The sequence below is a fragment of the Helicoverpa armigera genome, chromosome 10 (assembly GCF_030705265.1).
Source record: "Helicoverpa armigera isolate CAAS_96S chromosome 10, ASM3070526v1, whole genome shotgun sequence".
Lineage (NCBI taxonomy): Eukaryota > Metazoa > Arthropoda > Insecta > Lepidoptera > Noctuidae > Helicoverpa > Helicoverpa armigera.
The window spans coordinates 12,038,711-12,064,181 of record NC_087129.1 but is presented as its reverse complement, the minus strand read 5'-3'; the positions used below and the strand labels follow the sequence as shown (position 1 = coordinate 12,064,181).

The 25,471-nt window shown below is 34.6% G+C and overlaps 1 protein-coding gene across 2 annotated transcripts in view; it reads left to right on the top strand.

Moving 5' to 3' along the window:
- The window catches only part of LOC110374190 (uncharacterized), a 111,537-nt gene extending 86,699 nt beyond the window's left edge, over positions 1 to 24,838 (top strand). For both annotated transcript variants that reach the window (XM_064036534.1, XM_064036531.1), the window contains one exon: positions 24,829 to 24,838. The gene's annotated coding sequence lies outside the window, so the exon portion shown is untranslated. The remainder of the gene's footprint in view (positions 1 to 24,828) is intronic.
- Positions 24,839 to 25,471: the final 633 nt, after the last annotated feature.

The window sequence follows — 25,471 nt, the reverse complement described above, 5'->3', positions numbered from 1 at the left end:
TCCACTGCTGTATTATATCGCTGACAAAAAAAATCATGATTGAAATACTTTACTATACCTAGTGTAGCAGTAAACTTTTAATGTAATTATTCTTGCAGCCCAAACAGCAGGTGTGGTTGACACAATGAATTTAAAGTGTAATTGTATAAAACCATTTCACATTGTTCCGTTCCGTAGAAAATCTGTTAATGAGTGTATTTTTAATTATATCGATGTTTGTCAACGAAATTGTTTATTTAATAATGGCTGCACAATTTGTAATTTAATTAATTATTTATTAAAAGTCCATATGGCAGGTTTACACGGAATTTTAATTAATAACTTGTTAAAGTATGTCGAAGAGTGGCCATTATTGTTTGCATGTAGTGTAACTTGAAGCGCAATATTATATTAACGTTTCGAGGACTGAATTGTATTGAAAATTAAAGTATTTTTATGACAGATGACACGTCTGTGTAAAAGACAAAACTTTTCTACGTTATAGTTAGGGAAAAGGCCAGGCAGATAATAATATCTGTCTGTTAAAGGTTAAAGAATCTTAAAACGTCAGAAAGGTAGGTCCTTTTTTTTGGCTCCAAGTTTACTCACCTTCGGCTACTTTGATATTAAGAATACATTAAGGTCAATTATTAGTTGAAAAGCGTGTTTCTTTTCACTACGTTATTTTGTCAAAGTTTCTACCTTAAAATATTCTATTCAATTTCAAACTTTTAGCGGACGAAAAATAATCAAGACTTTCTTTTCAATATGTCTATGTTGAAAGGAATAAAATTCATCTACAAAAATAAAATAAAAATTCGTAGTTACGCAACGTCGGCCGCAGAAATTGGATATTATTTAAAAGATTTTCGTAAAAATACCTGAACACAAGGTCAGACAGAAATTACCTACTGAGACTATACCAAATTGAAAGCAAAGAAAATTCGAAAATTAGAACCGTATTTGATATTAGTAAAAAATAAGCTGAAGAATTTTGTAGAAGGCTGATCTATATTTTTTATAGAAGACGTGTCTTACAGTGAACTTAACACTTCAATTTCAGTAAACCTAATAAATAAAGTTAGACCTTTTTTATTAAAAGGAAAAATCATCATTCAAAAAAATCGCACTCACATTAATTTGTTCATCATAAGTAGAATACCAATACCCCACAAATATGTACCTACCCCATTAACTTCACTACCTTTTTATAGTAAACATATTAGAACTATCCATACTACGTCCTAGCTTGTGGATGGTCCGCAATTACCGTAATGTGTCACATATCGAGCGAATCGGTACGCGATGTATCAGGCGGGCCCGGCCGTAAATCAGCCACGGAATATACGCGCCGACTAATACCTTGCCAAGTGTTACTGACTTATCTGTGCTGTTGATACTTTATGTTTAAGGATGGATAGGGATAGTAAAATTACCTTTATAAGGGTAATTGGTGTCTATGGGTTGATTGGGACCTTACTTAGAGTAGGTAACTACTCAATTAAAGTATAGGTGTCTCCAGATCTCGGTACAAAATAAATATGTGTAAGAACAGCTGGCTGCTCGTATGTATAAAAAAATCATAAAGTTGAGCCTCTAGACACGTAACTTATATGTAAGTGGTAAAAGTAACCCTAGTCTGCTGTTAAAATCACAGAAATATCAGAATCCTGGTATCAAACCGCAACTCCAATGATTAATTGTTTAACAGTATCCGCATAACAAAACAAAACCGAAGTCAATCTTAAAAAATCGGTAAAAAAACTTTTAAGTTAAACGGTTTTATCTTATGTGTACTGAAAACTAGAAAATAAAAAAAATCGGTAAAAAAACTTTTAAGTTAAACGGTTTTATCTTATGTGTACTGAAAACTAGAAAATAAAAAAAATAGTTACTTACCTGTCAACCTACGTAGGTGGTCCCGGTCATATTAGACTAAAATAAAAACGTGGGGCCCCTGTGAAATCCTACCTATGGCAAAGCATATCGTTATACTTTGGTAGATCATGAGCTCGGCGTTCGCTGGTGAAGCCGCTACGGCTGATTATTGATTGTCAAAATCTCCAGTTACGATTATAGTAAGTCGATGCAATCCACACCTATTATACCTCTAGAAGAAAGTACTACAGCAATAGTTAATGGGCCCCACGTTTTTATTTTAGTCTAATATGACCGGGACCACCTACGTAGGTTGACAGGTAAGTAACTATTTTTTTTATTTTCTAGTTTTCAGTACACATAAGATAAAACCGTTTAACTTAAAAGTTTTTTTACCGATTTTTTTTATTTTCTAGTTTTCAGTACACATAAGATAAAACCGTTTAACTTAAAAGTTTTTTTACCGATTTTTTATTTTCTAGTTTTTAGTATTTAATGAAAATGCCTACCGAATATTCCTCATTCTATCTAATTCATTGAGTGCATCATTATTACACGGTCTCTTACCTGACAATTTATTACAATCTAATTCCTCAATACATAGCCCTTCCAGATACTTTTTTTTGTAACAACCCCAAAAATCATCACATGACCTCTCCTGCTGCTCCTGTAGGCCTTTTAGTGCTGTAGGCCTTTTATGTACCAGGGCCGCGGTAACTCTTTCGAACAATCTCGCAGCCCAGGCAGGCCTTGGCCCTGTTGGGCCCCGCTGGAGTTACTGACAGTTTTCTACTTGTGAAGCCCTTTCATTTGATACCCATATTGGTGGGATTGATAAAAAATTGTTATCAGCCATTTGGTAGCGGCGGCCATTTTAGATTTCAATTTTGCATAGTAAATTGTATTCTACTTGTTGAGACCTTCCATTTGATACCCATGTTGATGGGATGGGAACCTAAGTTATCCGCCATTTTGTAGAGGCCGCCATCTTGGATTTTAATTTTATATAGTACATTGTATTCTACTGGTTGAGAACTTTTATTTGATACCCATATTGATGGGATTGATAAAACCTACGTTGTCCGCCATTTTGTAGCGGCCGCCATCTTGGATTTCAATTTTTTATAGTATATTGTATTCTGCTTGTTGAGCCCTTTCATTTGATACCCATATTGATGGGATTGATAAAATCTACGTTATCCGCCATTTTGTGCCGGCGGCCATATTGGATTTACAATGTTATTGATATTACTATATTGTATTGTCATCGGAATTAAAGGTGTATACAAAATTTCAGATTAATCGGTTGACAGGAAGAGGGTGAAATTTGAATTACTAAATTTGACCCAAGAAGAAAGAATGAATAAATAATAAAACAAACGGGGTGAGCTAAATAAAACCGTTTAAAAATACTTTATTCATAACTCAATATCCTTATAACAAAATTCATAAGCCACAAAGCCGCGGTTTCTATAACCTCGGTTTGTGATCGGCGAGTCACGATGCGTTCGGGTTGTCTCATCGGTTTTCAAAACCGCGGGTTTGTGGTGAGCGGCGGCAAGCGCTGTCGGCCGCTTCGGTACGTCTGTCGATCACGGAATGCTGGATTCTATGTTAGGTATATGCGGAAAATAGTTAGGTAGACATGGAAAACTGAAGTGTATCTTGATAAAGGCAGTAGTAGGTGTTTAGCCCGACTGTGCCCAAAGTAGGACTCAGATCCATTGTATGTTTACAAGCAAAAAAAATTTGATTGAATCTTTCGTTCAGGATTTAGCATGTAGGTAAGTTATGTATTCTAAAAAATGTGAGCCATTACGAACCAAAACTAGAAAATTTTCAGAAGACGTAAAACATTAGGTAATTATAAATTATTCCCCCAAAATACATCGATCGGACACTGACTCCAACACAAGTTCTAGACAGATAAGGCTTCGTTCTGAAGCAACGAACACCAAATTGCAGCCAAACGCGAGAAACCCGTGACATTGCATACATTCACACATTAAACGACACTTCATTTAAATGTGACTGCCACAACTTACATTTTGTTTTTATTATTGGCAACTTTACGCTATTTTCGCACTGGCAATGTAATAAATCGTCATTTTAAATGTGGAACAGAAACGGCTGTTACATGTCGCCATAACTTCTTGAATGTTTTTTTTCTTAATGACATTATGGCTGCCTGGTTCTTTTGGAAACAAAATAGAAAACTTAAAGATCATTCATTGGTGAGTCCCTTTTTATTTTATATTTTCTTATATAGGTATTTTGGGATCCTCTTTCAGCTAGTTTAATAACCAGGTAAAATCATAGTGGTTTTACCTGGTTATTAAACTGGGGTGAATGTCTATTAAACACTTAAACCACGACTTAACTTATAATTTTGCATTATCCGTAAAAACGTACTAGGTATCGAAATTCATTAAATCAAAGACGGTTTGATTGTTTTAAGTTACGGAGTTTAGGCCGTAAAGATATCATAAAATCCGTTCAACTATTTTCATAATTTTAGTGCCAACTTTTCTTTAAGAACTGACGAACTGACAGATTTTTTTGAACTTAAAATATGCTAGTGTATTACTACAGAAACAAAACACTACAATGCACAGTCGACAGGTAACACTAGGTAGGTACAGTAACGTGTAGTTTGAGGGGGCAGGTAGCTCCGTCTCCATCGTCTACAAGTGTTGCTGCTCCATCCATCACGACCCAGTACAGCTGGGAGTACACCTTGCTCAACTATTGGACGAAACTAACGTGAGATAATACTGTGTTAGAAATTGAATTATAAGGTACGTACTTATCTTACACACTGAAGAAGTTTTAAAAGGTGTCTTTGTAGTAGTACTTAGTGTTTTTAGTTTACAAAATATGTAAGGTACTAAATAAGTAATGATTTTAAATGAGTATAATGATTTCAAATAGGTTACAGATAAACATATTTGCTGAGAAATAAGCGGCCAATTATAATCACGGGCAAGTGAGGCAGGCTCAACTGTTACACGAAATATTAATTATCCTTATGTACAACTGCAGTAGGACAATTAGTTAACAGTTTCTGATTTTTAAAGCTTTTATATGCAAGAGTAAACTTCAAAGTAAACGTACATTTGTTAATAAGTATAAAATATAAACAACGTTTAAAACTGAAACACTATACTTTTTCTGTCTTCACCATCACGGAACATTGAGCTCATTTCTTCAGTTCCAGTGAAGGATAGGTAGACGTTACTCGAATGAGTTTGTCTAATTTCTCAACAAGGAACCTCCTGTGTATCCGAGCTGATCTCGGCGCGATATTTCAGCGCTCACACCTAACATTTGTAATGGCGGCCGCGCTCTGACGCGCGTTCTGTTACCGTGTTGTGTTACCTTCCTTTACTTATGTGCGCCCGGTACTTTGGATATAGATGTGTGTTATAGTTTTTGGTGTGGTTTTTGCTTTGTGTGGCTTTAAATGAATGAATCAACAATTAAATATAAATTATTCATAACATCAATTAAATATTGAATTAATCACACGTAAACGGGAGTGTGTCCCATACAATGATGTATATTTTGTGATAATTGTTTTTTAATAAATGGATGAACTAGGTCAGATATCAAACTTTGTTTTCACACAATGTAAAACAAATAAAACGTCAAAACTTCATTTTCTGGTAGATACATACAGACATTATAATTAAGGCAAGTTAAAAAAACTTTTTATTCAAATAAAATGAACGAACAACTTTAGAATATGACTACTAAATAAAACTTGACATACGAGTATCTACGTCCCACCTAACCGCATTATACGTTGAGAGAACTAATATTATTTTATATAGCTTTTATTTATATCTGTCGCATATTGATTGAAAACGTGACTGGGAGATAGTACTCGAGACTATAACAGTATGTAGAAACTTTTATTAGCTTTTTTGCTATAATAATATTACGCGTTTTTTTGCTTGTTCCCTTGGGATGATGGTTGTAATTTAGCCGATCGGTAGCGTACTATTAAGAGAGTTTAATACGTAAAGAAGGTCAGACTTCTGTATCAGAAGAAGTCGTTAAAAATCATTGAAGAGTTTTGTCTGTTTCTTTTAATGTTTTTTAATTCAAACTGGTTATGATAGTCAAAATGTTTTATTTACCTTCTTGTTATATTGACTAACAGGTTTAAAATATTCACATACATGGAGTTATGAGGGTGAATTGTTTGGTTTCATTCAAGCAGTCCAGTCTAACCCTACTTCCAACACTACATTTTAGCGCACCTGCATGTCGATTCTATAAAATATCACAACTCACTTCGACATCACTCTCACTTCGACTTCGATCTAAAGGTAGAATTCCGTGGACGCGACAATAGTCAACCTATGAAAATGTATGGCACCGTTGCCGAGGCCCGTGACAGTCGCGCGCGGCCGACGAATTTCGTAAGCTGCTCGCGGCATTGTCAACAATTTAATTCTGGTTTTACTAAAATTCTATAGATGTTATTAAGCGCTAGACCATGTTGAGAAGCGTACGGCCGCCAGCGGCTCACGAAATTCGTCGTCCGCGCGCGACTGTCGCGGCCCTCGGCAGCGGTGCCATACATTTTCATAGGTTGACTTTTGTCGCGCGCGGCTGCGACAATCGCGACCCACGGAATTCTACCTTAAAGTTTCGTGATTGACATTGTCAAACTACACTAGCGCTACACTATCGAGCGTGTTGACAAGTTGAACTAAATTAAAGTCGAGATTTTGACAGATCTGCCAAAATCTGTCTATCTATAGGGGAGGTAGGGGAGAGATGGGCAGTTGGGAGACATGATCAAATCAGATTAAAAGGGGGTCCTTTATTCTGATTTGATCATAGTTTTATTGGGTAGTTTACGTTACCGACTGGTAACGGTGTTCATCCATAGACTATCTGTCATTTCTGTGAGTTGTCAAGAACAAACACTCGTAAAAGTACTTAAATATTTTGTTGCGGTTTCGGATCGTTATAAAGAAAACTAATGAAAGGTATGTGTATTTTCTATTATTAATGATTGATTGTCAAAATCTCCAGTTACGATTATAGTAAGTCGATGCAATCCACACCTATTATACCTCTAGAAGAGGTACTACAGCAATAGCTTATGGGCCCCACGTTTATATTTTAGTCTAATATGACCGGGACCACCTACGTAGGTTGACAGGTAAGTAACTATTTTTTATTTTCTAGTTTTCAGTGCACATAAGATAAAACCGTTTTACTTAAGTTTTTTTACCGATTTTTTTTTATAAACTAAGTCAAAAGTGTCCAATGCTCCCTATGGTAGGGAGGCTTGGACATACCATGTAATGTATAATTTGTAAATTTTTGTTCTACTTCTTCAGTGAAAATTTGTGAGGTTATAAATCTGCGCTAAAAATCCTTTATAGAATCTTGTTTCAGGTACCGTTGCCAACTTGATCTAGGGACTCCATATTTATCAGCTGTTAATTTTATTTTTTAACCTTTTGATACCTCTTGTATTGCTCGTTATATTAAATCTTTAGGAATTTCCCGTCGCAAACCATTCTTTTAACCCCGACGCAAAACGACGGGGTGTTATAAGTTGACGTGTCTGTGTGTGTGTGTGTGTATGTGGCATCGTAGCTCCCAAACGGATGATCCGATTGTAATGCGGTTTTTTTTTGTTTAAAAGGAATGTCATTCGGGAGTTTTCTTAGCTATGTTTGGTGGAAATCGGTTCAGGTCTTCAAGGTCATCAGCTCGTTTGTTAGGTGTGATAGGAATGTTACACGCTCAGTTTACTTGCAAGCATATGTGGGATCTAAAATTTGAAATACTAATGTCTTCTGGAACCACTGAGCTGGTCTGCTGTTAGGACACGAAGATAGGTAACCCTGAACTGCCTTTTAGTAAACCCATCGAGTTTGGGCTCGTTTAATTTGTCTTGACTAGTTTTCTTCATGTTTCTAATTGACGAGAACCTAATTCTGGAAATGGGATGTGGCGGATGAAACCCTAGAATGATATATAACCCTGGATCAACAAAGGTCCATCTTTATTGTTTCTCAATCTGTGCAATTCTCCCAGAGCCAGTTTGTCATGAGGATTGTTAAACAGCTTCAGCTTCAGCTTCCTTTGACTGAGATCGCATTAGCGAACCCATCATAAAAAGAAGGAAACATTAAGGAGCTCCTTTAAAAAACCATGAAATAAAATAAAATTATAAATTAAAAAAAACCCCCGACCCAAAAAAGTACGCAATTATTATGACAAAATGTTATAAACGATAAACCCTATAAAAAGCAAAAAGTAACTTTAAACACTACGTAAGTACCAACTAAAGCATGTCAGACTAAACAAAATTTCAACGTGTCGACGGTTTTATTTAAACCGTTTAAATATCTCGTAATGTTGAAACTGATTGTAATTTTTAGGATAGCTCTTTGATTTTATCTAGCCAAACATAAGAAATGGCAATAAAAGTTGATTATCTGTAAAATCTGATTTTTTATGCAATAAATGTGAAAAAGTGCCCATCGCTCCCCTACCTCCCCTAAAGTATGAAATGACATTACGAATCGAAGTGAAATGCGAGTTGTTGATCGAGTTTTATAGAATCCCAATACTGAACTCTAGCTTCCAAGGCCGCCGCTAAAATATAGCAACGTCACGCGATCCTGCAAAATGTGCTGCTTAGCCTTGATCCGAACAAAGGTCAATATGTGGAGTAAATAATATATATCAGGTTATATATTAGGCAACAATAAACAGAGTATATCCAGTCACGACGTGATCCACGGAGTCCTACAGGCCCAAGGGATCGTGCACGTAGGTACTGCGTAGACGGGCCGCTAAAATGCTGCGGAAGGCGAATAGGATGATGTAAAAAAAAATGACTCTCTTTATAGATATTGGACCCAACAAATTATTGTTTACGTAATTATAATCGTTATTTTATTGTCATTTCGTAAATTGAAACTTTACGATGGAAGTTGAGTTTTTGAAACTATAGTTTGTTCTTTTTTAAAGTTTCGTCATCAAGTTTACTCAATAGGTGCTGTTATTTAAATATCTTAAGCGCCATCACTTGAAATTCTTCATCATGCAACATTTTAGTCAAAGACAAACTCCAGTAAATTCGCTTATAGCGTTACTAACAGCAAAACAACTCGAGGGACCTACGTGACACGAACAAATAAAAACTACTTGTTCAACTTTGATAGCAGGAAATTGTTTTAAGCAACGTTCAAGAGGAGATTTCGTAGGTGGACTGTCCCAGATGTAGGTAACTTTGAACCCCTGTTTTCTTGAACGGAAAATAAAATAAAGAGTTTGATGTTGACTCTCTGTTTGTTGTTTGTTTTACTTGGTCTTTGGCGGGTTCGTTAAGTCTCGGCTCAATAGGTAGTTCGTGAGTTATGTGTTTGTGTCGTCGGAATCACGGTTCATTCTGCCAGTTTAAAAGTGTACATTTTAGGGCTCATTTATAAGAAGCTTTCGTTTTGACGCTAATTTATAACATCTACTAAATATAACATTTTATAATATGGATGCTTATTTGACTACGGAACGCAAAAAACATTCGGTAAAACTTTTGATTCTAATAAAAAATGTCAACTCCATAACTTTTGCAGTTCATAATCGCCAAAAACTATAATATTCTTCCTCATTCTTCCAACACATGTTTACCAGTACAGACGTACAGTAACACCGTGTATACATGCATACGAACCTCATTGGAAAATCCAATTTCCTTAGAACGTGAACATTTTCCTTTAGACCGTACCATCGCATATTGTAAAGACGAGGGAGATATCATGTCGCGGTATTGTTATGTATGTGTGTATGTTTGTGTGTAAATGTATCGGATCGTCAATTGTTTTATTGCTTTGAATTAGGAATTTGGAATGTTTTATTCGAAGGTAGTGAACTCTATCGAACGTCATTAACAAAATATTTTTAATACGAAAACATGTAATTTGATATTCATACCTGACGTTCGAAAAGTATGTTATCTTTGATGAGTTAAGAAAAAGAAGAAGAGCTGGTTCCGTCTCCATGAAAAGGTATTCTCTGTTAATTTAACTTATTAACAAACAGTAAAGTATAAATAGTGACGGTTCTACGAACACAGACAAAAGCTCTGTCCTTTAAAAAAATATTAATGCAGAATATATTGCCTATTAAAATGCAAAGCACGTAAACGTAAACAGTATTTGCATTTTCAATAAAATAACTAGATAATAATCCCAATAATTTGAATACCCTTTATTTTTAGCAATAATTTTACAAAGCAAATTGAAAAGTATTTTAGGCACGTTTTTGTTTTAAAATTTCATGAGGTTTTTATAATTTAACAAGTATTCATTTTTTGAAGGTTGATTATTATGAACAAAAAAGGGCTGGATAATCGATTTAAGTTCAATCCATTATTAGCTTATTTATATAAAACTTTTTCTTTTATAAAAAATATCTCTTTTTGTATTTAATTTTGCGCAAGATTTTGTTATCCAAATTAAAGATAACTTAATTATTATATTAATCTTCAAAGTTATAATATTAAATACGTTTGTATAAAACGTTGTAAGATGAAAGCGAAGTACAACGAAGCGAATAAAAGGGCTCCTAATTAATTTAATTATTATAATAATATTGTTAGTCTGAGTTATTTTGCTGATCTACTAACTAACCACCCTTTATTTGAATCGTAATCGTATTTCTGAGTGGGGTCAGTCCCTTAATATTGTTGTAATTTCTATTATCCTTGTTTTGGCCACAGTACGCGATTATAAAGGTTCGAATTAATCTGAATACAAAATATGTTTGATAAGCTGTTTTCATATCGTGATGTAAAAAATATATATTCTAATAAAACTTTATAAAAGGTTGAGATTACACTACCCCTACATTGAAATAATCTTCATGATATATTTATTTATTTATTCCAATCAATAAATACAAAAATAACTCTATTATAGATCCGCTATCCTTTTATGTAAACTACAGTTGTCATCCTGTACAGTGAATAAACCTAGAGATATTATCCCTATATCTATATAAAAGATAATCTATAAAAAAAGTAAGATCTTAAAAAATAAATCTGTCAGGTGCGTCTCCTAAGCATAACGTTTATACATGAACTATTGAAGCAAAATCTTCGACGAGTAGGTATAATATTTATCTCGTTTAATTTTATTTCCATTCTTATATTTCTTTTGTGATTCAAGTACCTGCCAATCTATTTTTATAGCAGGTTTTGTGAAAAAATATTTCAAGGCAAGGAATGAATGTTATTTCATTAAGAGACTGCTTTAATACCTGGGCCGAGATATTTTATTAGTATTAATCATTTATAATATTAGCTTATCCATCGATGATTAAGAACCTATTTAATCATTAGTTGATTGCTATATGAGGAATAATTATAACATTTTGATATATTGTCTATACAAAAGTTGTCAAAGGAGACACTAGGAGACTGAAAAATCGGCCGTTAACTTATCAATTCATTGCATATATCACATTCCAGTATAAAAAATTCACTAAGTAAATTTTCTATAGACGTTAGATTGCAAAAGGTCATCCGTAATAATATTACCACTAGTGATTAAAAAAGTGAATCCTCTGAGTACATCATTATTAGAAGGCTGCCAATCTTATCAGTGTGATTTCACCCTCTCGACTCACCGACATTGCATGTGTCACAGAGTAATTTATAAGTAGGAGGTCAATTGGATAGTTCTACGAAAATATTCAGGATTAAATCCTGCTAGTCCATTTACTAATTGGAAGAATAAGTTAGTTTTGTTTCCTATTTTTTTGCAATCTGAGTTTCTCAAAATGTAGATAAAATCGCGGGCAATACCTATTAGATTCTAAAGTGGCGCATTGAAAAGAATTTTTTAAAGGCTTTAATTGGTACTCGTACCTAAAGTAATATTTTTATGAAGTTAGTACCCTATACAATATTAACTTAACCACTTCATTAGAGTAATTTGAGATCATGTATTTATTTATTGATAGAGCATTAAACTCTTCATTACTTTTATACGTGATTCTAGTGCTTAAGTATCTATATTGCTAATATTTTAGTGCGTAGCTGCAACGATATGTGTATATGATCCTAATCAAGTTACCAATAGTTTATGATACTAAAGTGCAATTAACCTTTCATACATGAGGTCAATGAAGACAAAGCAAAGAAAAAAGATTATTGTATGTAGAAATTGGTAGAAAGCGAAACTTCATACACCACATTTCTACACTTATATTCTGAAAAATTCATTGAATGTTTGACAGCCCATGGGCCACTTTTTATTCGGGACGTGTTCCCACGGGACGCAAATGAATCGTAGTACGAAGGTGCCAAAGAGGAAATAAATGCAACTCTCTCATGATCTGAAGTAAAACACCAACTTGTCCTACTGCAAACCCACACTGCACTGTCAAGTTCCCTAGTTCCGTAGTACAGTAAGCGTAGATAAGTTAAATTGAAAAAGCGATCATCTTCGCTCGCTGTCTCCCTGGTACTGCTGGGAATATTATAAATTGTGAACAATGAAAATATCGCCAGGGAAAAAATGGACAACTATCTCCGGGCTCCCGCGGATTGAATAGTTTAATTATGTGAAGAGATTTTTCTAAGCTGATTTGTGTGGAGATTTTTAATGCGCTTTGTGTGTTGTCTTAATTTTTATATTGATGCATCTTCTAAGCTAAGACAATTATCTTGGCAGAAGTCTTTTAAATACTATGGTGCGGAACATATCTAGAAGTTAAGGCAAAAACAACAAAATTGACATATTTAATTGTTTAGCGATTAATTGCATAAACTACAACTTAATTATGTTCTAATGTCAAATGAATTCTCAATCCATTAATTAACTAAGACATATGACTGCGATACATCTTGCTACTAATTTTTAATTCTAACAAACTCAATTAAAACTTGTCCCTTACAAAACACCAAAAAAAATATAAACACATAAATCTTCTACGTGGTAAATAGTCATTCATAAAATGTAACGTCAGTATAAGAGTGCGCGCACACTAAAAACTTTTAGTCGGCCGATAGTTGGTTTGGGCTCATAAATCAGTATGAAGATGAATGAAAGTATACATTGTAACAACGATCAGGTATTTGACCGGTATCAGATCAACAAAAACTTTAAAAAATAATTAGTCCTTTAAATAACCCTAAAATAATGGACAAGTAGTTTTTCTTTTTTCTCTCTCAATTGAGTTTTGTGTTACGTCACTTTTTAGTACATGTTTTACAGAGACGTCACGCTCATTGTTATATTTTGGTAAATATTGAAAGCTTTGTTAAGATAAAAAAATACATGTCCAATATTTTTTGCCAATCTCAAATGTGGACAAACTACTATTATTTAACCCTGTGGCCATGCTTAATTACTATATTCTAAAAAAAAATATTTTTCCATCCTCTAAGCCAACAGTCGGCCGACAGTTTAGTCTTCCGTCTGCGCGTCTTAGGGCGGGTTCACACCTAGTCGAGTCACGTCGTTTATTGAAGTAATTTAGAGTGCGCGCGGCAACTCCATCTAACTTGCGGAAAGTTGCTTGATTAGGCGCGTGAGACGGCCGCGGTAATTATATCCTTGAAGGTGCCGATAGATTGGACCAATGTGTGATTCATCTTTTATGGTTGCTGGGTTTTTGGAGAATTATGGACGGGTTGCGTTGGTTTATTGGTTGTTCGTTGGTGTTGAGTTAGTTGATTGTTTTGCATGAAATTAAAATTGAAATTGTTTGGTATTGCACTCAATATGTACATTAATATTTTAAGCAGATTTTTGTTGTTAAATTGGAGGCGCTAATATTCTTATCCTATTTATAATTATTACAGTAGGTAGCCTATATACTTTCTCGATAATTGGACTCTCTACTCTAACACTAAATTATTTTAATGACACACAAACAAAAAAGTTGTCAGCTTTATATCATTGGTAAAGGTTTTCATATCTACCTATATTTTGGATGAAAAATGCTCCTACGAAAGCAAATAAAATTCAACTGTAACAATCGTTAGATTTTCCTTAAACCTCGCTTAAACTAGAACAAGCATATCAAAATCAAATAAGCCGGAATCGATTTCACCTCTTTTACTCGATAACATTCGGTATATCGATAAAAATATCCATTTAATTCCTGGCTGCATACCAAAATTTCCACGGAATTCCTTTGAAGGAAACGCATTTTTCGGTACAGTACACCAATGTACGTAGGTACCTACTGCCTATTGTATTTTTGTTTTACTTACAGCCGTATTCTCGAACAATATTTTACTATGTAAGGCATTTTTCATAGCATTTATATGGTTTAGTCCAAACATGTACTATGGCAATTGTGAGTCTGGCCTTTTGACGCCATATACTTGGACGAACGATTTGGCCTAGGTCACCGGGAAGTAGTGGATGCGAGATGCTGAATGCTGAATGAATGATGCTTGGGAGGCCTTTGTCCAGCAGTGATGGACGGCTTTTGAAACGACGACTAAACTTGCGTGGTACAATAAAAAAAAAGTTATAAAATCTATATTGGTCAAATTCAGACAAGCAGAGCTTCTAGACTATATCTGTATTATGTGCTTGTGTCTGAGTTGCAAACTTATTTAGTAAAGATATAATACGGTTGTTTGACTTAGCGGTCGTGCTGTGTATTTGCCAAAGTTCAAAGTCTTTGTTAAGTTTTTCTGTTAGACTAAGTTGGAGTCCAGTATTTGCAATTGGTCTGCAGTTTTGTTATTGATTAAAACAAAGACTTTGTCTTAAGGAAACACAATAATGTTTTGCTTTTAAACGAAGCCGGAAACATGAGTTTTGGCACGGATAAAGAATATTACGGATGGAGGGAGATAAACTATAAGTCATCATAGAAATATGGGGGTTGTTTAAAAAGGTTTACATATTTATTTTTAACAGGGTTAAAACATATTATTTTCCATAGTCCCATAATTGATTCTGTTTCTAAAATAGGCTTTTAAGTAGTAGGTACCAACAGCTCGTCTTCAATGTACAGAAAACAAAAAGAAACTTCACAGGAAACTCTTCTTTAATATACTCAAACCAGCAAAGATGCATTATATTCCCATTCCATCTCCTACAAAGTTCAAGATAATTATTCTCGTTATTAAAACTATAAGCCAGCTGCAGGAAAAATGATTCGAAACTTTAACCACGAACAGGTATCAAGTTCCTGAGAATAATTTAAAATTTCAACTTGTTCAAAAAGAGATGTAACGTAAGAAATGTAAATTAAAGTAGGTTCCGAAGAAAAACAACATCGTTATGCATTAATGGAACTCTTACTGGGTTAGGGATGTGCTACACTGAGAGGGTTAGGCTATAAGATATTTAAGCTATGTTTAAGGTAACTCTGTGTGAATGTGAGGGGGACGTGAAGGATAGAAAGCACATTAATATTTGTGAGCACAGGAGGACAGAACAACATTTATGCTATTTTCATTTTATTTCGCTGACTGACTTTTATTGCTAAAATTGAGTTGATGTTTAGGGAATGATGTAACAAAAATATTATTTCTGTGGCAGAATTCCCATGCTGTTTTAGTTTCCTCATATAATAGTGAATGCTTATTTATAAATTAAACTTTTGAAAAATTGACCCATGGTTACAGTCAAATACTATTAAAAATGGCATTTAGTGAGACATTTTGACTTGTTAGTTAAACCGGTATTATCAGCGAGGTTTTCTTACAACATAGCTTCCTATCGCATCTCTATCAATGTGGGTACATTACCCCAAGCTGCACACATAAGGAACGTCGCAAGTTCAGACATTAAGATAAGACAAATTGTTCTCCAGTTATTATGAATGGCTTCTTAATGCGCCAGATACGGCTCGCGATCGCTTACTTGTGAAATGCAATTACTGTAATTTTTATATTTCTACTCATTCGGTAGAAATTGCGAGTCTTTAAATGATGGTTGTAGAATGTAGTAAAGAGTATCAGACATAAACATTTTCTATCTAGCACACCTCGGTGATCTTTTCAATGAAATTATTATCCCAATTGGACTTGCTGCGCTGATCAATGCTTTGAAGAAAACTTTTTAACTTCTCAGTACGAGAAGAAACCACCAAGAACCAAAAAACCAATTTTGGTCCAAAAGATGACGTCATAAAACCCAAAAATTCATACCAACAAAACTTCCACAAAATGATATCAATAAATCTAGGGAACGCATACAATAACATTAAAAGGTGGGGCTGAAGCAAGAATTATATGTTACGGAACCAGTGGCAGTGTTCCAACAAGGATTACTCACAGGCTCGGGTTATTGTGAATGGAAATTAACTGGGAAACTTTAATGCGTTCGAACTTAATGTCGTGCTGATAATTATAATTATTACTGCGTTTTTTGGTGCATTTTGTTTAATGAAGGTCGATATGACTGTGTTAAAATGCTTGAGTTATTTTTTGTCCTCTATGTCAAATGGAGTAGAACCAAGTATATCATGTTGTCCACGAAACTAGGCTGGGGAGATAATATTGGCAGTCAATTTATGATACACTGGTCCTCAGCTGTACCTATTATGTCAAAACTGGAAACCAGCTCCAACATAGTTTGGGAAAAGGCTAAGCAGATTATGTTAGTAGGAAGAGTAATGTCAGGATGGAGAAGAACGCACAAGAAACTTCATGGTAAAAGTTACGATAAAATCTAATCTATTCGTTCATGTTGGTAATTTTTCGATACTGTAGCAGTAACTATTCGGTATCAATAATTCATTGGAACTATCTGTAATGATAGAATAGATAGATAATGAGCAATTTGTATCGTCGATAACTCGAAGGGGAGATAATCTTATGTACTTGGTAGTACAGTCACGTGGTGAAGGGTGAGCGGTGCATCTTTGTGGACTCACTGATTTTTGATGCCGACTGTACCTTTATCTGTTTTGGGGTGAATTTCGAGAGGTAGGTGTGAGTGCGATATTAATGATTCGTGAACAATTTTCTTAGACGGGCAAAGATAATACTAAAAAAGTAAAAACATGTTAGGGACAAAGCAATGTCAGTTATGAAAAACAAAAACTATTTTTAAAAACGTAAGTAAAATCTCATTTTAATTTTCATTTCGTAAACACGAACAAATTACGCTAAACCTAAATTATTCACTTCCAATATAGCACAACACCCCAAAGAAAAAAACTCAAACAAAATTACACTCCATTATTCAGACAACATCTAAATATAAGCAAGAACCGTCACATTAGATTCAACTGCACTCCACAAGGCAACATTAATCTTGCTCATAGCCTTAAAATTTCACAATCCAATAGCTACATACAGTCAGACAAGTTGCACTTACAATTCGTAGTGCCCTATAAATATTTAGAAAAACCGAAACGAGTTCGCGCCCTACCACGGTACCGAGCACTCGAGTCCTCGAAAGTGATTAGGATAACTGCCAGAAGTGTATCCTGCCAACTATCTGATATATGGAATGGAGCTACTTCAAAAACTATTGCTAGTGCACCACTGAAATACGGGATAATTTCTGTTGCAATTAGTTGCCGAGTTTTTTTTTGTTTTTTGTTGCTACGGTGCTGCGTAGGTATTGCTGCGTAGTAGCTAGGCGTAGTCATAATGCTACGTGCTACGAAACGTTCGCTAGGTAATAAATTCGTGTACTACAGTTTGTGAGCACCGAAAAGCAGATATCAAAATGTATGGTGCCCTCTTAATACTTAAGTTGCGAAGCAGTTTGAGAAGGCGTGATATAGTGCTACGAAACTACGTAGTAGACGGTATTCGTAGTCAAACAGCTATGCAGTGCAGTGCCTACGTATGACATTAGATGGACATTTGACACCAAACATTTTTATTAAACGTTATAGTTTAAATAAATATGGCCATTATCTATACATCTTAACGTAATATTTATCACACGTTACTGTTTGAAGTTATAAAATTGAAGTTTCCTAGATCCATTAGTAAGGCATACAAGAGCATTCCGACTAAAAGCATTAAACGGAACGTCTGTAACCGGCCGGCGTTGAAACGAGATTGTTTATTCAAAATGTTCGCTTGTTCTTACATTTTACTTGACTCTTGAAGGATATTTGTAGCTCGGGCCTATTCTGAAATGTTGGTTGGTTCACCCGTAAGGTAAAACAGCACACTTAGTTTAGTTTGGATACGTATTTGTGACCATCCCAGAGTGATGTTAGTAGACCAATAATAGTCTAGTCAGGCAGTTTCTTCCAGTACATTTTTTTCCGTCAAGTATAAAAAGAGATTTACTCTTACGATATTTTAATAACGGTTATATATTTCAAAAAACGGCCCTAAAAATTCCTAACCAACATTGTATCTGGGATTTTTTGATGAACAAGAAGTGAGGCAACAAATTATATACCAATACAAATATATTATATGAAATTTGTAATTGAATATTGATGTTATGTAACTACACTGTTATGTAAATTAAATAAATTAAAAACCACTACTACCTAGATTTATTACTGAACTACATCAGGTAATGGGTGGTCGATGAAATTGAATCTCTAGTGTTTAATATTACGACGATACCGTCCACTACACTGTTGCATGCACTCTACTTAATTATATACACTTGCTTGCATTTCATTTTATTGCTCTCTTCAAGTTGCAGTTAAAAAGGGTCACGGCTGCATTCTTGTGGCTGTTATAAGAATTGTATATCTGTTGTTAGGGCTTGTGGGGCAAGCAAAATAGTTCCCTACATTTTAAGAAAAGTTGAGAAGTAGAGGGTTCCATGTTTTGTCCAAGCAATGTTAGTAATAATTGGTTCTCCTGTAAAAGAATAGTAACCAATTTAATTAATTACAAAACATTTTAAATGTACATAAAATAAAAGATCACTTTTCTGCGACGGAATTACTATTGAAGTCGATACGGTATAGTAACAAGATGCATCTTTAAGATGCAATAAAATACCTTTTACTGCGTAACTACTTTCAGCTTACTATGTAAAGTAAACGATGCGCGTGTCTGGCAATACCTTTCAATTTTACAACCAAAAGAAAAACAACGATGAAACAAGACTTTCCAAATTAATCTATCTCAAATATACGTTCAAAATTTTTCTACCTTATGACAAGACGTTGAAAATTAAGACAGGAATAACGCTAATCTCCCGAATACCTTAAGAGTACACACTGAAAACTTTTAGTCGGACGACAGTTTGTTTTGGCTCATAAATCAGTAGAAAGATAAATGTTAGTACGCGCATTACAAAGATCAGGTATTTAGCCTGTATATCACACCGGCTAAAAACTCTGATTGACTGATCAAGATGATCAAAGATGATAAAAAAACAGTAGTAACAATAAGTACTATTGTTACTACTATTTTGTTCTTTTAATTTTATTGATGTTGTCTTTTTATGTTTTTGTGCTTTGACGGTGTATGTTTTGATTTATTATTGAGTTATGTGTCCATATAACATAAGGTTAAGATAAACTTAGAATGGTTGATTAGTAGTGAAAAAATAATTAAAAGCAAAAGATATTCTATTTAATAAAAATTGCGAACCATCGAGTCAACTGTCGGTCGACTGTTTCGTCTGCAGTTTGCAGTTACTAATTCGGAATACATTTCAAAGATGCTCTAACTTTTTCTCGGAAGGGCTGTACCACGTGGTACATGTATTCATTCGTTCAAAATGCAAATGTTCGTTACATTTGTACCATAATGACATTTGCGTTTAATTCGGCGCGGCTTTGAGAAGCAAATGAGTACGTAACATGTGGGTATGATGTAGCTGCGTTTAGTTTCCTCAAGAATAATGTTTGTTCCCTCTTTGTTTGGGAGTTAATTAGCTGGGGTAATTAAGGAATTGGTATTTTAATATTATCTTGTGAATTATATAAAAAATGGACAGTAAGTTAAGGGTAAAAACGGACAAAAATGTTCTCTTTATAATTTAGAGTTTTGACACGGCTAATGAACTAACTGTAACACTAAATTCGGAATACGAAGCCGCTTCATTAATACAATAAACGTCAACTAATTCCGTTTAATAAGCCTACATCAGACTCAACTAACATTATTACTGAAATTCGTGAATTGAAGCCTTTCAGGCAATATCTATGTAACAATCAATCAATGCTCTATCATTAATATAATAATGCCTAATTTAATTATTAACTGAAACTTGTTCGTCATATAATATCCTAATTACGGATAATGGATTAGCGGAATAAATTAGTTTTAATTTTCAATGTAGCTTCAAATTCGGAGATAATTAGTATAGTAGAAAGTACATGGAATTAGTAAATAATTGCGGTATTGAACTCGCTGTAATTACCCTTAAACTGGTATTTAGGGAAAGAGATTTTTTTTTAGGTTAGAAAAAATAATCAAACTATCTTCATTATCTCTCCTGCTACATTATCAGTGAAAATTGCATCTCTCTAGCTAATACAGTTCATGATATACAGTCTGGTGACAGACGAACAGACAGTCTTAAAGTCTCAGTAACAGAATCCCGTTCTACCCTTTGGCTACCTTAAGATACGACTGTAGTCTGTGCAGTAGACATTAATTATCTTGCATTTTATATATCATATTATATTATCCACAATTAAAATAAAACAACGAATCTTCAAGATTGTTCTAGAAGCTGTACCTCTAGAAGTAAACATGGTCCTCATTGTGGAGTCGGCACGTCGGCGCTGCACCTTTCAGGCTAATTTTAAGTTCAAACTAACCTATTTAGCCTCTCGGCGGCCCCGGGGCCACGGGGCGACGGTAAGGGCACGGTCATAAGGAATTATAGGAAAAATGTTCATGACGAAGAAAAACTGGTTAAGAAAAGACGTTTGCTTGCCAGAAAGTATGACAACCAGTCTTACCAAGGATTGTTATGTTGACCAGATACCGGGGTTGAGAAGGTCAGATATCACTCTATGTAAAACAATGGTTCTCAGCTGCATTGACTAGAAGCCGATCTGGAAATGACGCTAGGCAGATGACGGTACGAGACTTTTGCTCGTAATGATTTATCTCTAGTAAAAAATTTCGAAGAATATTCACAGTATACTCTATTCTTTTAATACTTACTATCGATTGTTAAAAATTACGCTTAATATTATAATTTCCTCTTAAAACCCAGTATTCACCGATATATTCCATTTACGACCACCAGCACATCGAGGCAGCAATTTTAATTAGAACTGAAAATGTTTTGAACGCGTCACTCGCAGAGTTAGGGGGAATTGATGAGAAATGCGTGCAGCTGTGAATTGTGATATGTTGCATGATTGATACTTTGATTGATTACTGCCAAACAGAAACTGGTTCTGTTTTCAATATTAAAACTAGTTTTTCTTCCGTGTGACTCTCTTTTCAGACTCGATAATGACGAAACCGGTACCATTAGTATGATGAGTAATTTTTACATTAACATAATATTATTAATGGAAAATATACGATTTGTACATTCGAACTTCAAGAAAACATAGATACTCATACTACAAACTGTGTGTCAGCCGATGGTTTGATCGTCAAAAAATATCAAGATCTAAGATAGTAAGCACAATACAATGATTAGGTATCTAGCCGGCATCAGACCGACTAAAAAGTTGGTTTGACTCCACGCTTGCGATTACCAGTGTGAATTGTCAGAGAAAAATTGGTCAACAGCTTTGTCCTTAGTTACAAGAGCGAGTGTCGATAGCAAAATGTTCTGCAGGTCTCCTCAATACCCGATCACCATTAGTCTCCCATAAAACCAACACACAAACAGCACCAGTAATTACTTTACATAATACCGCTTAACCCAATAGGAGGTCAGCAGAAAGGGCTTGCTTCATGATTAGCTCAGTTCCTTCTCGTCTCCTGGGAGTAGACGTCCATGAATACAAATAAAAGAGAACATTTCGAGAAAGCTGCGTGTTCACTGGCTGTCAGGTTATTTGTGGAGAACATTATTTTGTGCTAACTTCTCGTGTGTATATGCAGCCTGCTTGATAGAGGGTCATTGGTACAGTGAAGTGTATAAGTCGTTTAGTTAATTGTTGTACTTAATTGTTTATGCTCCTTGTTTCTAGATTGGAACTATTTTGGGCTACATAAATATTTTTATCTCTGCTAGAGTAATTCTTGCTTCAGTATGTCCTCTAAAATAATTGTGTAGAGTACAGTTTTTCTACTAGACTTCGGGTTCGAAAAGTCCCAGATTTTTGTAAGTCAAATCTGCTTAAAATGCAGATTTTTTTTTTGAGAAAACTTAATGGAAATGGTCACAAATCACATTAGTAATGGCATTAAAATCATACGGAAAAAAAACCTAAATATTACGCTACATACTCTCAACCCAAAATCTCTTCAAAACAAAACTTGAACAACCACTAAACTTCCAACAAAACACTTAAAAACATTGTCACTTGAAACTGTTAAATAATTTTATGACGCGTCTCGCCCAGTGAAAACACGACTTAAGTTTACGACGCTAATTCCGTGCTTATGACGTATCAACTGCCCTCAACTCTTCTGTAGTGGAGTGCCGATAAAATTAACTAGCTAGCTAATACGATGAGCTGGTTAAGTAACATTGTCGTGTTGTCACTCACTTGTCTTGATTGTGGGTTTGACTTGAGTTTTAGTATGACGCTAAATACTATGGATGTGGAAAAAAGTAACCGCTTTTTACTTTTTATGTATCATGTTAAGTTTTTTCCTCTTCTGTTATGCTGGGATTAGTTTCACACCATATCAGAGATCAGACATTAAAATCACAACTCTTTTATCTATCTCTCTAGATGTCGAAAGTGGCAACACTGGTGGCCGGTTGTCAAAAATATGTGTCCTAGATTTTATTTTAAAATTAAATAGTTTTAGTGATTTAATTATTGTAAATGACCTTAGAATCAGTAAATTAAGTGATTAAATATATGGACAAATGTTTGTGAGTGATTTCGTTGCGAGACAACGATAGAAATCCATCGGAAAGAAACTGGCTGTCATCCCAACGGACGGATTTGAAAGTGTTCGAGACGAACACAAAACCCGGGGAGTATTTGCTTATTCTCTATTTATTAGATACCCAGTCCCCTCATTTAACAATTTTTTTCTATGCGCTGTACATATATTACTTACATGTTAAATAACCACATCTTTTTCAAGCTGCGTCTAAATATGCCCCATCAATTATAAGTTTAAATGTCTTCTACATAACGAGATCAGCTGATTTGTGTGGTCATTGTAAGATCGTATTTCAAATCTTGAACCCCTCATTAACTTCTTATCAACAATTTATTACAAATTAAATTTTGTGAAGAAATAGTTTAAAAATACTTCAATTTTCAAATGATACATTAGGAAAAAATATACCCTCAACAACTTTTTAGTAATAATTTTGTTGTTGTTTTGTTGCTATACCTAATAGGTACATAATTTAGGTACTTAAAACTTGATTAAACAATACAGAATACTCTTTTCCTTTTAATTAGCTTTAGAATCTTCAACTCTGTATTAATGTTAATTATATTTCTCCAATCCTTTGTTTATAAACTTTACTTCTGACTTTCTTTTCTTTTTCTTCCTTCACTTAGCTGTCTCTTCTCACATTCCAGGGTGCCTCAGGGTTAGCTATTCATCATGGTTACCCGTAGAGCTGCATTTGAGGAAAAGTTGAGGGCTACGTTGAAAGAGTTGGAAACTAGCAAAAACCTGTGTAAACAGCTGCTACAAGAACGGGATGATAGCGAGGTAGAAGTTAAGGTTATTGTAGACAAGAACACTGAACTTAAGAACCAGTTGGCTGAATTACATATAGAACATATGGATTTACTCGACCAAAATCAACACCTAAATCAACTTGTGTCAAACATGCAAGAGTGTAGCGACACACATGAACTGGCATTAAGAAGGATCTCTGAGCTGGAACATGAGCTAAGCAGAGCCCACAACACCATCACTCAGTTGGAGTCTGCAAAGTCCAGTGAACGGTCTGCGAACACCTGCAGCCTGTATGATGAGCTTGTTGGTAGTGCGTCCGGTTCTTGTAATCAGCCAATGATAACAATTGACTTGACCAATGATACTTTAGTACAGAATAAAATTACAAGTAATACACACAACAAAATTAAAAAATATTTAAAAATTAATAAGGTTGTCAAAAAACTTAAGAAAACTTTAAGAAAGTACACAGTTTTTAAATCGAATAACATATTAAGAAGAAAGAACATTAATTTAATTAAAGATTTAAATAATTGTGAACATCAATTGGACATTAGTAGGACAAGGTATGATAGTGACATCCAACGTTTACAAGCTGAACTTTGTATTAAAGAAAATACCATTAGGGACATTTTCCAAAAGTATGAAGATTCACAGCAGGACCTAACAAAGCGTTTGCAGGAGGCCTGTGAGCTGGTAGACTTAGTCATACAAAATGCAGAGAAGTATGACTTGCTTACAAATAACATCTCGTGTAACTGTTCATGCCTCCCAACATCTGAGGCCCACCGTGTAACACCCACACAAGTACCACAGTGTGTGTCACCCTCACAGGTGCCCCAGTCTGTCACAACCCTGGCCACTCAATTTGAAGAATGTTCAGACAAGGTTACGAGTGTGAGTAATAGTAAAATAACATATATTTTTTCAGATAAGCTTGGTCAAGGCATTGGTAGTATTTTCAATCAGTGTTCGCAGCAATATGTTTTAAATCACTGTGTACCTGGTGCCAGTTTTAGTCACTTAGTTCAGAACATTAAGTTGTCTAAGCTTATCCCAGGTTCAACTGTTATATTAATTTATGGTGATAGCTTGGCAGTAAGTAGAAAAGAGTTATTAGATTATGTAAATCTAATAATAAATTTAAATGACATTAAATTCATATTATGTGCTCTGCCATATTCTTATAACTTTTCCGTTGATCAAAGTAGGCACATATTTGATTTGAACATGTTCCTTTATAATAGGACTTGTCAACTTGTTAATGCCATTCTTTATTTTGACATAAATGAGTATATTTTTGATTTTAAATTGACAGAGTACTCAATGTATTTACCAGCTAGGTGTAGGAGACATATTGCTAATATTTTAGCATATAGTATACAAACTGACACAGGTACGTCTGATGTATCTTCGGATATTGTTAGTAGTAATACTAACATAATTATTGATTCGCCCAGTAGTTTAAACTATTAGGCGCGACAAAGGATGGGCCGCATTTATTGAATGTTGTACATCAAAATATGCAGGGCTTGTCTGGCAAAGAATTAGAATTAAGTTTATTTTTGGAAAACCATAATGTTCATGTTCTATGTTTAACTGAACATTGGTTAAAAGAACATCAAGTTTCATTTATTAATAATAGTAATTTCACTGTGCAAAGTGCGTTTGTAAGAAAGAATGCTATACGAGGCGGATCTTTGGTTTTGGTTTCAAATATGTTAAAATGTAAACAACGCCCTGATTTAGATAGTCTTTCTATCGAGCGCACCATTGAGCTGTCTTGCGTGGAACTTGAGCGTTATATTATTGTTTGCGTTTACCGGCCCCCCTTAGGTGACTTTAACAATTTCGAATCAATCATTGAAGATTTACTTAATAAATTAAAATCAAGCACCAAAGGTAAAATTATATGTGGAGATT